Source organism: Macrotis lagotis, chromosome 4 (genome assembly GCF_037893015.1).
Source record: "Macrotis lagotis isolate mMagLag1 chromosome 4, bilby.v1.9.chrom.fasta, whole genome shotgun sequence".
NCBI classification, from domain to species: Eukaryota; Metazoa; Chordata; class Mammalia; order Peramelemorphia; family Peramelidae; genus Macrotis; species Macrotis lagotis.
Window position 1 is genome coordinate 74,265,403 of NC_133661.1, and position 16,618 is coordinate 74,282,020.

Here is a 16,618-nt window from a genome sequence, read left to right on the forward strand (position 1 = left end):
AAGGCAGTCTCTTAGTCTTTACATTGTTTCCATGGTATACATTGATCTAAGTTGAATGTGATGAGAGAGAAATCATATCCTTAAGGAACAAAAATAACATATAAGAGAGCAAAATTACATAATAAGGTAACAGTTTTTTCCCCCCTAAATTGAAGGTAATAGTCTTAGGTCTTTGTTCAAACTCCACAATTCTTGTATTCTCCATTGCAGACAGCCTGAAATTGTCCTTGATTGCTACACTGATGGAATGAGCGAGTCCATCAAGGTTGATCATCACCCCCATGCTGCTGTTAGGGTGTACAATGTTTTTCTGTTCTGCTCATCTCACTCAGCATCAGTTCCTGCAAATCTCTCCAGGCTTCCCTGAATTCCCATCCCTCCTGGTTTCTAATAGAACAATAGTGTTCCATGACATACATATACCACAGTTTGTTAAGCCAGTCCCCCAATTGAAGGACATTCACTTAATTTCCAATTCTTTGCCACCACAAACAGAGCTGCTATGAATATTTTAGCAACTTTCTTTTAACAACTTTCCTTGATTCCCAAAAGTCATAATCCACAAAAATGTCAGATCAAAGCAGAGATAATCATTGTTACACAAGTTAAGAAACTTGGAAGAAGGAAGACATTCCATCAAGTACTTGGTATAATCAGATTTTAGAGCTCAAAGAAAACTTGCTGTTGTAGATGTGTAAACTGATACCAAAAAAACTGAAATTTAAAGTCATGCAATGAATTAGTGGCAGAACCCAGACAAAAATTCCAGAGCTCCTGATTTTCTACCAACAGGTTATACTCCTGTATAGTTACATTCTTTTTGGAGGCATCCCTGTTAAACATTATCGACCTCTAATAACAAATATGGATTCTTACATTTAACTAAAATAGTAATAGCTAACATTTATATAGTGCTTCTCAAGTAGACTATATTGCATTCAAATGTTATCAAATTGGAAATTGTTCAATATTCAATTGAGTGTATTTTTTTGCTGTTGTTTTTACAAGGGAATGGGATTAAAGTGATTTTCTCAACTTCACACAGCTAAGTAATTACTTAGTGTCTAAGGTCAGATTGAACTCAACTCCAGGGCCACTAGTTTATTCACTGCTGCCCCAAGTATATTTTACTTTAAAGTGGATAATAACTTAATGGTTTGGGGAAAAATAGGAAAGACATCTTAAGTTGCCCTTTTCTGTGAAATTTTGGGAACTTTCTATTCTGGCAGGGCTTCTGCCAGATCTTTGCCAGAGCTTCTCAGCCCTTGCCAACTTTGGGTTGTAGAATGCTAAAGCAACTTAATTTTGAGAAACTGGGATCACTCCCAAAGTGGGAAAAGTTACATTTGTTTACAGTAAATTGTGAAAATTATGAAATTATACCTGTTAATAATATATATTGAAGCTACATCTTGGACTCAACTTAGTAACAATAGACTCTATTTTCAAAGATTTAACTTTTGCTTCAAGGTGTAATAGACCATTTTATAGACTATACAGAATTGAAGGCTTACTGTAAATCAGAATTTTTCTGGGGTTTCAATTCTACTATCAGATATTCAATGTATGTGTGAAACTCCAGAATGTGATTACTTTTTTTTTAGGTTTCTTTTTTTTTTATTGTTGTTGTTTTTGAAAGGCAATGGGGTTAAGTGGCTTGCCCAAGGCCACACAGCTAGGTAATTATAAAGTATCTGAGGCCACATTTGAACTCAGGTGCTCCTGACTCCAGGGTGGGTGCTCTATCCACTGGGCCACCTAGCCACCCCTGTGATTACACTTAATCTATAAATGAAGGTTAAACAAGATGTTCTTATGTGTACTCGCTTAACTTTATTGTAACAATAACATAACCCTAAGCTGTGATTAGTAAAAATTTTTAGAGTCAAAATTTCTTGGAACTATAATTTCATATTATTCCTAGTTTTTAATTTCAAGTATGATTGTATAAATTGTCCTTAAACCAATAGAACTATTCAAGGGACTATCACATTACTGCCCAAAGGGAGTTGTGGCAAGTAAAAGTTTTCAAGAGACAAAAGTTTCTGGGTAAATTATAATCAATTTTATCAACCACTAGCTAGCAAGTAGGTTAACAAATGGTCTCTCAATGACCAAAGAGGCCTGACCTGCAAAACCTTCAATTCATATAAAGTATTTGGAAAAGAGGGTGTACCTGGGGGTAGAAATCAACTCTTATTGATTAACAAGTAATAAGAAGAATATTATAATAAAAAAGTGATTTAATGAGGGACTGGAGGATGTGACTGAGATAACTCAATGACTTGGAATCACTCAGTTTTGGTTAAAGAGAATTATCTGCAGACTTATCACCTGTCTGACCACCAGGAGAATCCACATTTTTCCAGATCTGTCTGAGTAAAACACAATGGCCAGAATCCATCAATTCACCTAACTTTATCTTTTGAATAGATCTGAATTCTTTCCCTCAGTATCAGTTCTGCCCTTCAAAGTCTGCCAGAATAACCTACTAGGGCTGATTTCTGAATGAGGAAGTGGAAAAGAGGGGAAACTTGGTCCTATATCAATAATTAATTATTAAATACAAGCGAGAAATAATCATTTGTATCAGAGTACTGATACAAATACTGCTACCAGTAAATGTCTATGTAGGGGAAAAATGAGGAGACAACTTTCCACAGGCAAAGACAGGAACCTCTTAACACATTTTCCCTGTTGTGCTATTTCCTTTCTGAACAGGAAATTTTCCCACTTGATTAATTCTGAACCTGGCTAGGATTCCCTGTGAATAATGTAGAATTTAATAGTATTATTAGTGACTGTTAACTATGATTCTTATACCTGGAATTAAGCAGAAATAGAGTTTATCTCCTATTATGACTTTTGTCAGATTGTTCTGTGCCCTTGAAGGGACATTCTTGATATTGTCATAACCTCCTTTTCTCTTTCAAAGCAAATTTCTTTAATCAGGGTAGGTGAAGAGTACAAGTTTTTTTTTTTTGCCATTACAATACTAAATCTCTTAATGGGATACTAAAATATCTAAATTATTGTAGTAGCATGAAAGTATAGAAAAATCTTACAATTTTTAATCTGAATTTGTGACCAATTCTGTATCTTAAGCAATTATGAGTTCTTAGGTTTACCATCCACTTGCTAAAAGTTATATGTCATTCTTCCAGGATACTATGAGAAACATATAAATAATATGCATGTTCTATGTATTTGTGTGTATCCTCAATGAGAGGGATAGAATAAAGACATAATAGGGTTGGGTTTTTTATTTATTTATTTTTTAATTTTATTAAGGCAATGGGGTTAAGAGTGACTTGCCCAAGGTCACACAGCTAGGCAATTATTATGTCTGAAGTAAAATTTGAACTCAGAGGGCAGCTAGGTGGCACAATGGATAGAGCACCGGCCCGGAATCAGGAGTACCTGAGTTCAAATCTAACCTCAAACATTTAATAATTACCTAGCTGTGTAGCCTTGGGCAAGCTACTTAACCCCATTGCCTTGCAAAAACTTAAAAAAAAATTTGAACTCAAGTCCTCCTGACTCCAAGGCCAGTGATCTACCCACTGCTACACCTAGCTGCCCCTATTTATTTGTTTTTAAATCTAATGAAGGAATAAACTTTAAGGAAGTACCAGGATTAGACTGTTAGAAATCTGAGGCTAGGCTATATTGTCATATATGTGTGTATCACATATACATATATCTGTGTGTATGATTGACTTCCAAATATTTCTAACAGGAAATTCAGACTTTGAGTATGCTTTAGTAATAAGTTCTAAAAAATCAGATTAAGGATTTTACATATAAAAATCCATAAAGTCATCTTTTTTCTATTTTGAAATATCTATTTGATAATAATTAAGGAACAAAGAGCCCATTTTATAAGTCATACCTTCATGAGCTTTTTTTTTAAGATTATTCATTCTGTTGATGGCACTGTTTATATCAGATATAGAGTTGGATAAAGATAGAAAACAAGGACTAGGTAAAAACTGAAATTCTGTGACTTTCCAATGAATTATGCATTCCTAAATTGGTGTTCTTATAGCTCTTTTGTTAATAGGATTAGATTAATAAGATCTAAACTGATTTTTACCTCATGAACTAATTTACTGAAAAGTCAATCTGATTAGAACTTGCCACATTTTACTGTTATATTGAGTCTTTCCACTAGCAGACTTTAGCAGCATCTCAAGTTGCCGGCAATCTGGAGATGATTAAGGAAATATCTCCACAAATCTGCCTTGATGGGGGCAGGGGGGATGCCAGATTTCTGAAAATCATAGATACTTCCAGAGGACTTAGCACTCTTAAAACTAAAGTTATATTGAGTTTCATTATTCACTTTATGGTAACTTTGTTTATTTTATTAATTCTATGTGTTTTGAACTGTTATCTATTCTGTGAACTGCTTATCATTTCTGCTTGAACTGATAGTAATTTGGGAATCAAGGCCCTTGCACTTCAAGGGCGATGGGTCATGATTTATCCACGGTGTTTACACAGAGGTCCATCATGTGAACTCCAGCTGCCTTTCTTGTTTAACTCTTCACTGACAAAAGGGGAAGAAATAGGAGCAACCTTTCTAAACACTTGCAAACTGATTTTATTACCTCTGCCATTTGAACACCTACAGATTGTTGAACAGTCAAAAGCTATGAGTCACAGATATATTTAGGGATGTAGATACCAACTGAGTCATTGGGTAGCAGATTCCAAGACGCCACCAAGGTGGCTTAGGTGAATATGTCATTCCCAGGTTTTTACTTCCATGACTGATCTCGGTCCAGAAGAGGAAGCAACACCTAATTAGGCCCTGGAAGCCGTTAAACTGACAAAGAATTCCAATACCAATCAATAGTCTTTGGCTACTTGGTTTTTTGACTTTGATAATTGGGATTCAACCCCTCATATGTTATCTACCATACATTTGTTATTTACATTTTATACTCTGTTCTGCACCCTTAAGGTTAGGCAAACAGAAGAGTCCAATCTTTACATGAATCTGATTCAAGATGCCAGCCATACCCACACCAACTAATGGATGTGTGCTCATGCCCCTTGTCCTTGGGGGAAGAGATGCCCCTGCTGGGCCTCAGATTAGGCATCCAAGACTTGTGTCTTATTTTGCAATCAATAAGGCTCGTCTATGTACAAAGCAAACCAAATTGGCCATGGGCTGGAACAAAGAGCCTTTTCACTCAATGATTTTTAATTGGGAAATGATCACTAGCCTTTCACAATTCTCACCCACTTGGAGCTTGAGACATATTATCACACCACCTATGTCGTGCTATGAATGAAACAGGACACGAGGTCAGAAAATGGTATTGCAAATGGGCTGTAATTATAGCCTATCCCTGAAATGAAAAATGACAATTCAGGATGGAAAGGGCCTTCTGAGAATTTTTCTTGAGTCAGAAGGCCTTGTACACATGACCAAATTTTTTTTTAGGATAGCCCTACAGGAATTTTATTTCCTGAGTAACACAAAAGGGTTTTACTGGCTCTTCTCAAATGGAATGGGCAGGTGTGGTTTGGGAAGGGAACTTTTGACCTCCAGCCCACAACTACCTGCCTCCTGATATACACTTGTGAAGCAATTCTTCATCCAAGTTTCTGTCCCTTTAGTTAGTGAGACTTGAATGAGCCTTTTCCATCCTATTAGCCATGTATAGGGCTGGTCCTCCTGAAGAAAATGAACAATTTTTTGCAAGTGTTTGTTAAAGAAACCATAGGTGCAGTGGAGGACTTTAATACTGAGTAGGTCTATGACTAAGTGAAGCTTCCCTCACAATTTATCCAAATTTTCCCTCTCTTTGCCTTCTGCCTTCCTTTTATGAGGATACTCTTCTACTCTCTCCCATATGATCCCCTTTAGGTACTGTCTTCCTTAGAATATAAATTCCTTGAGGGTGATACTGGTGCATGGGATTATAACTAAGTGAAATCTCCCTAATGCTTTTAATGACCCTCCCTTTTCCCCAAGGCCATGTCAGCAGGAATTGCAAAGTTTCCACTTCCCCAAGGTCAGGTGGTAACAAAGATAATACAACACTCTTCTGATTGACCCCCAATGTGGAAAGATTCAGAATTATGTCTCTGATAGGGTAAAACTGGATCTGAATAATTATGCAAACAAGGCTTGAAATACTTTGCTTGGTTAACTAAATACTTGAGGAAAGATTGTGAGCCCAGCTATCTAGCCAATAGGTAGTAGGCCAGGGCAATGGGACTGTTTTTGGGACTAGGATAAAAGGGAGTTTGCACACCTACATACTTTGCACTCCACCAAGAACTGTAACTCATGTTATGGAGGTTGTCCCCTCTTCTTGAAGAACAAATAAACCCGTTTTTGTTCTCTAGTCCAGTCTTCTGATTATTCTGTTTAAGGAGAACCAATGCTGTAACACAAGGTTCTGATCCCACACAATCCTAAGGTCCACACACTTGAGCTGTGGTCTTATAAAACTATCTGGCTTGCTGTCAAGGGGAGAGGGAAGGGAAGGGAGAGAGGGAGAAAAATGTGGAACTCAAAAATCTTATGAAAAAATGAATGTTGAAATTTATCTTTGCATATAGTTGTAACATTAAAACTAATTGAAAAAGAAGAAAAAGACCGAGTGAATTTCCTCCTGGCAGGAAGGGGAGGAGTGGGCACCTTTCTAGGTCAGGAATGATACACCTGGGGTTCTAACAACTTTGAAACCATCCATACCCATATGGATTTGGTTCAGAATTCCTGGAATAACTTCTAAGAGGATGGGTAGGATCTCAGGTCCTCCCCTTCTTGGCTTCCAAATCTCATGCTGCAAAGATTAGAATGATACAGTTGTGGACAGAGGAGCCATATAGGTCTAATTGTGTTCTATCAAGATTATTGGGCAAAGTTAAACACTGATGGTAATCTGTCTGAGTGACCTCTTGATCTTTAGATTTTGAGTATTAGACAGCTAGCTAGAAAGAAATGCCACTAAACCCCATCTCCTTCTGTTTGAAATGTGTACTAATTAAGATTGCCTCGCCCTTGTGTAAAGGTTGTTTGCTTTTGACTATAAAATCAGAGTGTGGGTTGAATTCTGGGCAGGCCTTACTTCAACTGCAAGCTAATTCTGTGTGCTAGAAACTTTTTTGATTTATTTCCTGAGTTTGCCTTATTTGACCAGAGGAAGGCCTTGTAAGATTCCTTTTAACAATCCACCCTTTGAACTTGGTAGAAAAAAATCAGATTCTGGTGGCCTGAATCCATGACCTATAGGAGGCAGTCCTGGTGAAGACATTGGGTTTGTTCTCAACTCTGCAGCCAGCAGGCCCAAAGCTGGCTATGCCATGGACTTCCACTTATGCCTTCCCATCTGGCAAAGCAAAGGGGGCCCTGAGTCTCCCCAGAAAACACCAATGAGGAAATTCAATTAGGGGAGTATTGAGTGACCCATTAAGAGGCTAGCTATGCAAGGCACTGTTCTAGTGTATCTTTATGGACTGCTAAGAATGAAGGCTATCTCTTGGGGAGGGGGGAAAGGGCGGAGGGCATTGTGGATATGTGTGTGCAGGACTTAGGGATACAAGGTGGGGTAGCACAGGACAGTAGCACAGGCCAGCAAATCAACTGATATATTCACCACTCTCATACCCCACCGAACAGATGAAAACTTAACATTGAATCCCAAGGGAACAAAAGAGACTTAGGTGATAGTAAGAAAATTTAGGAGCTCATTTATGAAGATTAAACTTTTTTTTTTATTTTTAAAGAACTGGCAAGAGCCCTCCTCTCCCAACTCTTGGAGTTTAATCTACCCATATGTGGCAGAGAGAATTGGGATGTGGTCAGAGAGTACAAAGAACAAGACCCAGAACATATTCAGGTCCCATGGAGTCCTTAGAACAAAATTTAACAATAATATAAGTGAATTTGCATGTTCCCAAAAAAGTTGGACATGGGTTGAATTTTGATATACTAAATCCTGTTTTTTTAGGTTGTTGTTTTTTTTTTGCAAGGCAAACAGGGTTAAGTGGCTTGCCCAAAGCCAGCTAGATAATTATTAAATGTCTGAGGCTGGATTTGAGCTCAGGTACTCCTGACTCCAGAGTTGGTGCTCTATCCACTGTGCCACCACCTAGCCACCCCCACTGAATCCTATTTTAAAAGAAGGAAAAGATGCAATGAAATAAGCAGAACCAAGTGAATGGTTTACATAATCATCACAAAAAAAGTAAATAAGACTGAACATGTCAAAACTCTGATTAATGTAGTGACTACTCAGGACCTCAGGGAAGAATACCTCCTATTTCTTGATAGAGAGATGCTGAAGTATAGATGAAGACTGAAACACCCCTTTCAGGTCTCCCCCCTATGCTCAGGATTTGGAAGAGGTGAAATTGGGTACCGCTAGGAGGTTACCTTCTTACTTGACATGAAGCAAGAGCCCCCTGGAGATGTCTGAAGCCCACACATAACATAGTTGGGCTTACTTTGTCTCCCCAGACCTTTTCCTGCTGACAGCGAGTGAAATCCATGACAGACAGCCGGCTTGATTCAGAACACTAGAAACAGACATGTATTTATGGTAGCCCCATTGATCCCACAGACTGTCTGGCTTTAGAGAGCCCTTTTGAAGAGGCATAAACTCTAAGAACTTCTGAGCAGAGATGAGTTGAGGCAGGAAAAAACCACTCCTATGGATTTAATTACCATCTCTAAGCTGAGCCTTCTCACATCTACATGTCCTACCCCAGTCTCTTTCCTCACCTCCAAACATCTCCAACTCATGTCAGGAAGATAACAGAACGCACCATCTTTTCCCCCTGAATCTTCCCTAAATCTCTACAGGACATTACCATCTTCCCAGTTACCAAGGCTCATAAACTAGGAGTCTTCTTGGACTCCTCCCTATCTCTTATCCCCCATTCTGAGACCTATAAATTTCACCTCTGCAAAATCTCTCTTCTGACATGACCACCAGCAAAGGGGCTGGCCTTCATCACCTCAGACCTGGAGCTGGACTACTGTACTAAAACCACTGGTGGGTCTGTTTCAAGTCTTCCTCATTCCAATCCATTTTCCATTTAGCCACCAAAGTGATTTTCTGAAAATGCAGGACTAATCATGTCATTCCCCCCTCATCTCCTGCTTCTCTTCTATTCAGTAAACTTCCCTAGCTTCCTATTACCTTTTTTATTTAACTTTTTTTTCCGAGGCAATGGGGTTAAGTGGCTTGCCCAAGGCCACACAGCTAGGTAATTTGAATTCAGGTACTCCTGACTCCAGGGCAGGTGCTCTATTTACTGCACCACCTAGCTATCCCTTTCCTATTACCTTTTCAGAAACAAAGACAAAATGCTCTGTTCAGGATTTAAAACCTTTTATAAAGTAGCCCGCATCTACCTTTCCTATATTTTATACCTTACTTCTAGATAGATATTCAGATAGTCTTTGATCAGTGTCATTGACCTCCTGGCTCTTCCAAGAAGACCTTCCATCTCCTGGTTCTGGGCATTTTCTCTGGTTGTTCCTCTTGCCTGAAATGCTCTATTTCCACTTACCTCCCTGGCTTTCTTTAACTCCCAATTAAAATCCCACTTTCTATAGGATAGCCCCTCCCTTTAATTCCAGTACATTCTCTGTAAATTATTTCCTATTTATCTTTTTTTTTTTTTAGGTTTTTGCAAGGCAATGGGGTTAAGTGGCTTGCCCAAGGCCACACAGCTAGGTAATTATTAAGTGTCTGAGACCGGATTTGAACCCAGGTACTCCTGACTTCAGAGCTGGTGCTTTATCAACTACGCCACCTAGCGGCCCCTTAGGGGGAGGCCCTCTTTTTAGGTTTTATGAATGTAAGAAGCAGCTGCCTAGTTGTGAGGGGGGCTGGTAAGTGTCATTCTGCTCTTAAATATCTCTCCAACCTAAGGTCTTGGTTATCTAGAAAATCTACCATGGAAGATTTTTTCAGTTAAGCACTATCTCTTCTATGTTCCTTTTGTTGTTGTTGTTGTTGTTTCTTTGTTTTGCAAGGCAAATGGGGTTAAGTGATTTGCCCAAGGTCACACAGCTAGGTAATTAAGTGTCTGAGGTCAAATTTGAACTCAGGTCCTCCTGAATCCAGGGCTGGTGTCCTACCCACCACCCAGCCACCTCCACATTCCTTTTTTAAAATACAAAACGCCCCTGGGAAAAGCAGTAACTTCACAGAGCTTATAACTTCAAAGGGATTCAAGGAACACTTTCTCTCCAAAATTCAGAGGTCCTAAAAGTGCTTTTCTAGCCTTTTCAGCCAAAAGACTTCTTTCTGTGTGACCATATATGTCATTTAGCTTTCTTATAGGACTCAATTTCACTGCCTGTAAAATGAATGGATCTGATTAGATGATTATAAAGATCTCTTCTGACTAAATCCTGTGATACCTAAACTTCTGGTTTGACTTTATGTCTCCTAATCTAACCTCTCCTGTTCAGGGAAGTAGGGAATCTCTTCACCTCTGCTTCTTCCCTAGTCAACCCCCAGCCCACATGAAAACCCCACCTACCCAGAAAAGCAGTGAGCTGCAGTAAGGACCCAAATGGAATGGATCAGAGACCTCCACAGACATGGACAAATCTGTGGCTCCCTTGGACCCAAGTCTGAGGGTGAGGAGAGGAGAGAGGATGCTCCAACATGTCTGGGTCAGCATAGAACACTATTTTCCTAGGGTATTGAAACATTTTGTATGTCAAAGGTCTATGGTGAACCTACCTCTCCTTGGCCAATAATATCTCACAGGAATATGAAGGTATAGGAGAGAACATAGTTAACATCTGGGGAGAAAAATAGAAGGAGGGAAAAGAAGAAATTAAAAGTACTCTAGGAAAATTTTGAGAAGGTGTGTATCTAAAAGCCAAGTTCCTATAAACTAAATAAACTATTTGTGCATCAAATTCTATCAATTATATGACCTGTGGTACTTTGAAATACTTTACAATACCCCAATATATGCTTTCCAAAAACTAATTGTGATGCTACTTAAATTTTTAAATTTTAAATTTCATTTTATTTTTTTTTTGATACATAAAGAAACCCTACAGTAAGTTCCTTTGTGATGAAAAGTATCCTTTCTTAAACCTAACTTTTAGGTAAATTTGAATTTTCCTCTTCTCAGTTTCCTTAAAGTCATAGTGTTTATCTGTATCCTCATAAAAGGCAGACCAGTGTGGGATTTCAACAGATAACCTAGAAGTTCTTTCTCCAGATGTCAAAATTTTATTGAATCTAAACCCAGAGAGTTAAAGTTCATAGATGTGTCATACAGAACACAAGAAATGCCTATACAGCTGTTTCAAAGTCAGGGAGGCAGCCTGGTCACACTTCAGGTGACCTGCTCAAAACATTACTTATTGATGGGGGAATAGCCCTCTGTCCCTCCCTCCTTGAGGGAGGTACTGACCAGGAAGGGGAGAGAGTTGGGGGGACTAGAAGAAAACGCTTCTTGTGAGTAGTCCCTGAAGTGCCAAAGCCTTATCCCTATCCAAAACCCCTCATGTCCTCTACCCATAACCCTTCCCTGGGGCTAGAGCATTCCAAGGAACAGTCTTACCTATGTAGACATCTGCCAAGGTCTGGCCTCAATGCCCTGGATGATCCTCTCAGCAGAACTGGAGTGGTGGGATGGGGCCACACCACAGTTCTGGGGCCAGTCTGGAAGGAGGAGGGACAGGACAGTGCAGGGGGAACTCCTTCCCCAAAGACACCTCATTGAGGCTCCAAGGAGTGAAGAAACATTTGAGATTACTGCTTAAAGAATAGTGATGGAGTTCAGGATAAAATGGCAAACAGCTCATACAACCAGATAACCAGATTCCCAGCTTCCTCACCTCTCCCTCACCCACAGGCTCCTGGACTGCTTCTTGCCCACAACCTGCAATACCTGTTCCCCACTCCTTAACTCTCACCCCATTTCATCCCTTCTCTTCCATTCCCTGTAGACTGCTATGGAAGTAAAGTCTTTTCTGGTTGTCAGGGATGTTTCTCATCACCCTATAGAGAAGCTAGTGCTGCCCAGGACCTAGCAATAGCTCCATTGTGCTGGAATTGGTCTGGCCAGGCCCCTTAGACTCCCCACTTCAATCACCAACTGTGGGACTCTTAGGCTCAATACCAGCTCAGAAGACCAAGAGCTTCACTCACCCAAGGTCAGGTGCCCAGTGAATGCCACTGCATGGGCTGGTATGAGCAAGGCAAGAAGGAACCACAAAGTTGGGAGATACATGACCAGACAGGGCCTTGTTCTATGGAAAGGATGGGTCAGAGAATTTATATCCTGAGGCCTCTGGTTCCAATGAAATGACTGGAATAATGCAGGATAGATGCCAGCTTGGGCCTGGATGCTTCAGCCTAGGGCCAGCCTCCTCTCACCATGGCAGAGCACACAGGCAGGCAAGCTTTGCCATCAGTAGTTTTGCCCAGAACAAGGTCCAACAGAATAGAAAGTCAACAGCCCAGTCTCTTCCCATCCTATCCACTCCCTCACCAATATATATCCCTTCCTCTTAGAGAGGAATAATTGGAATCTGGCTCCTGCTTCCTTCTGGTATCATTGAATCCTGAGTTGTCTAACATCTTAGCAAAGCTGCCACTATTGAGAAGCAACGGGGTGGGGGGGTGGGGGAGACAATTTATAGAGAATTGGACCTGGAGTCAGACCTGAGTTCAAATCCAACATCAGACACTTGCTATAATCCTGGGTAAGTCAATTCACCTCCATTTGCTCAGTTTCCCCATATGTAAAATAGGGATCATGATAATAGCCCCTACCCCTCAAGATTATTATAAATATAAAATGAAATAATAATAGTAAAACATTAGCACAGTGTGCCTATCACAAGTAAACCCTGGATTATTGTTAGCTGTAGATATGGCTAACACAAATGTTGCTTACTACAATTTATCTTGTCCTGTGATGCATTGCTTGTCTGGTTCAGCTCTACTAGGACCTATTTCAATTTATTATCATGTCTAACATTTACCTAGGGCTCTGTTATCACCGTGATTTTACTGAATATTGTCAGACACTTTTAAAAAATTATATGGCAGGGCAGTCAGGTGGCGCAGTGGATAGAGCACCGGCCCTGGAGTCAGGAGTACCTGGGTTCAAATCTGGTCTCAGACACTTAATAATTACCTAGATGTGTGGCCTTGGGCAAGCCACTTAACCCCATTTGCCTTGCAAAAACTAAAAAAAAAATTATATGGCTATGTTGTTTTTATATCATCTCTATTTTCCCAATGTATGTACCTCCTTCCCTCTCCCAGAGAGCCATTTCATGCACTGGTTATTTTTAAAGTATTTTCACATTAATTAATTTACCTCACTGTAGAGATGTCTCCTTCCCCTACCCCCCCCTTATACCTCATAATTTCATTTGAACTAGATTAAAATGAAATTGGGAAATATTTAACAAAATGAATCAAAATACAATAGAACATAGATAATGTTAATTTGTGGGTCTCTAAGTCAACACGTGGTCCAGCAATGGTCCCTTCCTATTTGACTTTGGTGCTATTGATTTAAATGGTTAGTAGACTGGGACTGGAAATAGTCATTCCATAGGATAATGGAAAAAACATTGAACTAGAGGCAGAAGACCCATGTTCTAGTCTCAGTTCTGTAACTAACTTGCTAAATGACCTTAACTCACTTCTTTCATCTGGGTCTCTGTCTCTTCTAAAACGTTTGAATTAGACCATAGATTTAGGATTGGGAGCTTAAAGGTAACAAAGAAATAGGTGACCTTGGGGTAGACCAGGTGACCCTTCTGGCTTTCTATAAGTAATTCTTTGATGACAAATTCAATTTTCTGTAAGATAGTATGGAATGTGGATCTGGAGGTAAACTAGGGTTCACATTTCACTCCTGTGATCTTGGGCCAGTCACTAAGGCTCTCCCTGAGTCTTAGAATTCTCATCTCCAAAATGGGGATAATACTATCCCTCACATTGTTATTATGAGGAAAATTCTCCATAAATTTTAAAATACTATATATTCTATATTCTGTAATAATAGAAAGAAGTCACTATGGACTTGTTTTCCAACTCTCTGATTCCAAGATGTTCAAAATCACCCAACTATTCAGCAAAATATTTTGAAATAAAACCCATATCTCTTGATTTTGAGCCCTAAGACCTGTTCAAAGCAAATGGAATATCCCATCTACCTCAGTGCAAATCTGTTGAGGGAGATGTGTATGTGTGTGTGTGTGTATGTGTGTATAAGAGAGAGACAGAATCTCCATTTTACAAATAAAGAAACTGAGGCCCAGAGAAAGGTTCTGATTCAGTTACTCCCACCCTAACACAGGAAACTTTGGAAACTGTATCTTGACAGCCCCCCCTCAACTTAGTGATGGGAGACTGGGAGAAGCTTATCCTGTAACCAAAGATATTTTGGGGACCATCCTTCCCCATCACCACCTGATAAGTAGCAACCTAATGCACTGTGTAGCAGGTAGCTATTTACTAGAAAGGATATAAAGAGTCCAGGAAAGCCAGACCTCAAACAAATATGTCTCCTCCAACTGATGCCTGAAATGCTACCATTTAGTAACTCATTAAGTAAGCCTGGAGAGGACAAAGAATACTCCCAAAGGATTGAGGGGAAGGACAATAGAATAAAGGATATGGAAAATAAGCCACCAAAAAGGTACTATTTGTTAAAGAATTAAATTTGGCATTCTGCACCTCAGTATAAAAATAGGAATAATGAATTCCTGGCAAGAGATCTGCTTTTGCTGCATTCCCTGCTTCTAAGAGCCAGGAAGAAGTATTTTCCTAGAGGCTTGAAAACAAAAGGGATTGCTGTTTAAAGGAAGATAAGGGAGAAAAATATCCAGATACAACTGTGAAGCCAGGTACCATTAAAAAGCAAATCCAGAATAGGAAAAATGGGGTAAGTTAAGTGGTACAATAGATAGTCAAGAAGACTCATCTTCCTGAGTTCAAATCTGTTTTAGTCATACCAGTGTGACCACGGACAAGTCATTTTACCCTCTTTACCTCAGTTTTCTCATCTATAAAATGAGCTAGAGAAGAAAATGGCTAACCACGGACAAGTCATTTTACCCTCTTTACCTCAGTTTTCTCATCTATAAAACGAGCTAGAGAAGAAAATGGTAAACCACACTAGGATCTCTGCCAAGAAAACCCCAAAAGGGGTTAGGATGAGCTAAACACACCTGAAAATGATTTAACAACAATTCTGAAGGCTAAGAAAGAAACTAGTTGGTGAAACAGAAATGGCAAGAATATGGGGAATATAGAGAATAAAGTTCAGGCAAATGTATACCCTCAACTTTAGCAAATCAAATTTCACATATCTCAATAGGTTCCTGTGGTCAGAGAGTTTATAAGGGAAATCAGTTCAAGAGGAAAGAAAGGTTCTCAAAAACAGAATTCTGCAGATGCATACAAATTATTCTGATGAGGATGCAAGGGAGGAGGAAGGTCATGTAAAGTCCAGAATAAATGCATATGGAACCAATCCATTAGATCAACATTTTAAGATGTTTACAAAATTTAGAAGAGGAAGTAGGGGAAGCTGGCAAGGAAGAGGCATTTATACATTTGCCAGGCAGGCTAAGTGCTTTGCAAATATCTTATTTGATCTTCACAATAACCCTGCAAAGTAGGTGGCTATTATGCCCATTTTACAGTTGAGGAAACTGAGTAAAGTAGAGGTTGAGAGACTTCCTGATTTCAGGAACTGTGCTATCTATTGGTGCCACCCAATTGCCTTAAATAGGAAACTAAAGATGAATACAAAAAAGTGAATTCTTTTCATTGTGGTTAGTACAAAGCCCAGAATAAACCAATTTCTGGGAAATGTCAGTAACAAAAAAAAAATCTTTTTATGTTATCTTAGGGGGTGAAGTCAGAATTATGAATCCAGATTGGTTGATTTTTTTTTAATTTAGGAACCAAAAAATGGCTTATTTACGTATTTCTGTGGTTAGCAGAAACAGTTGGAAGGGATTGATCTACTAAGCCTTGGGATTAGCAGCAGCACTAACAGGGACCACCAAATTCATGCCTCGGCTGAGAATTTATTTGGAGAAATCATGCTTCCCAAGAGCAGGCTGGCCACCCAATGGGATAATCATCTTTTTTTCCTGACTTTGAAGATAGAGAAATAGTTCTTAGGGAATGGTTACTTAAGATAGGGGAGGTGATAATATCAGACCTCTCTGAGTTTAAGTCACTAGAATCAGAAAAACTTTCATACCTGATTGTAGAAATGCTCTTTGTCAGTAAGACCTAAAGAATCTTGGAATGGAACAAAAACCATAGGGTGATAGATAAGAAAATATCATCCCATTTTCCAAAAAATGGGAAGAAAATTGATGGGCTCCATCATCAAGTTTGACAGATCAGGGGGCTTCACACAAGGCTTGACAATATTGTGGGGTAGCTTGTTAAGGGGATGGTGCAGGAAGAATTTTGGTTTTTTTTTGTTTTTGTTTTTTTTAGGTTTTTGCAAGGCAATGAATGGGGTTAAGTGGCTTGCCCAAGGCCATCATAATTATTAAGTGTCTGAGACCGGATTTGAACCCAGGTACTCCTGACTCCAGGGCCGGTGCTTTCTCCACTGCGCC

The 16,618-nt window shown here is 39.4% G+C and overlaps 1 protein-coding gene across 2 annotated transcripts in view; it reads right to left on the reverse strand.

Moving 5' to 3' along the window:
• Positions 1-16,618, reverse strand: part of GPRIN2 (G protein regulated inducer of neurite outgrowth 2) — a 46,303-nt gene continuing 29,685 nt past the window's right edge. For both annotated transcript variants that reach the window (XM_074233150.1, XM_074233148.1), the window contains exon 3: positions 1-16,618. This exon is cut by the window's right edge. The gene's annotated coding sequence lies outside the window, so the exon portion shown is untranslated.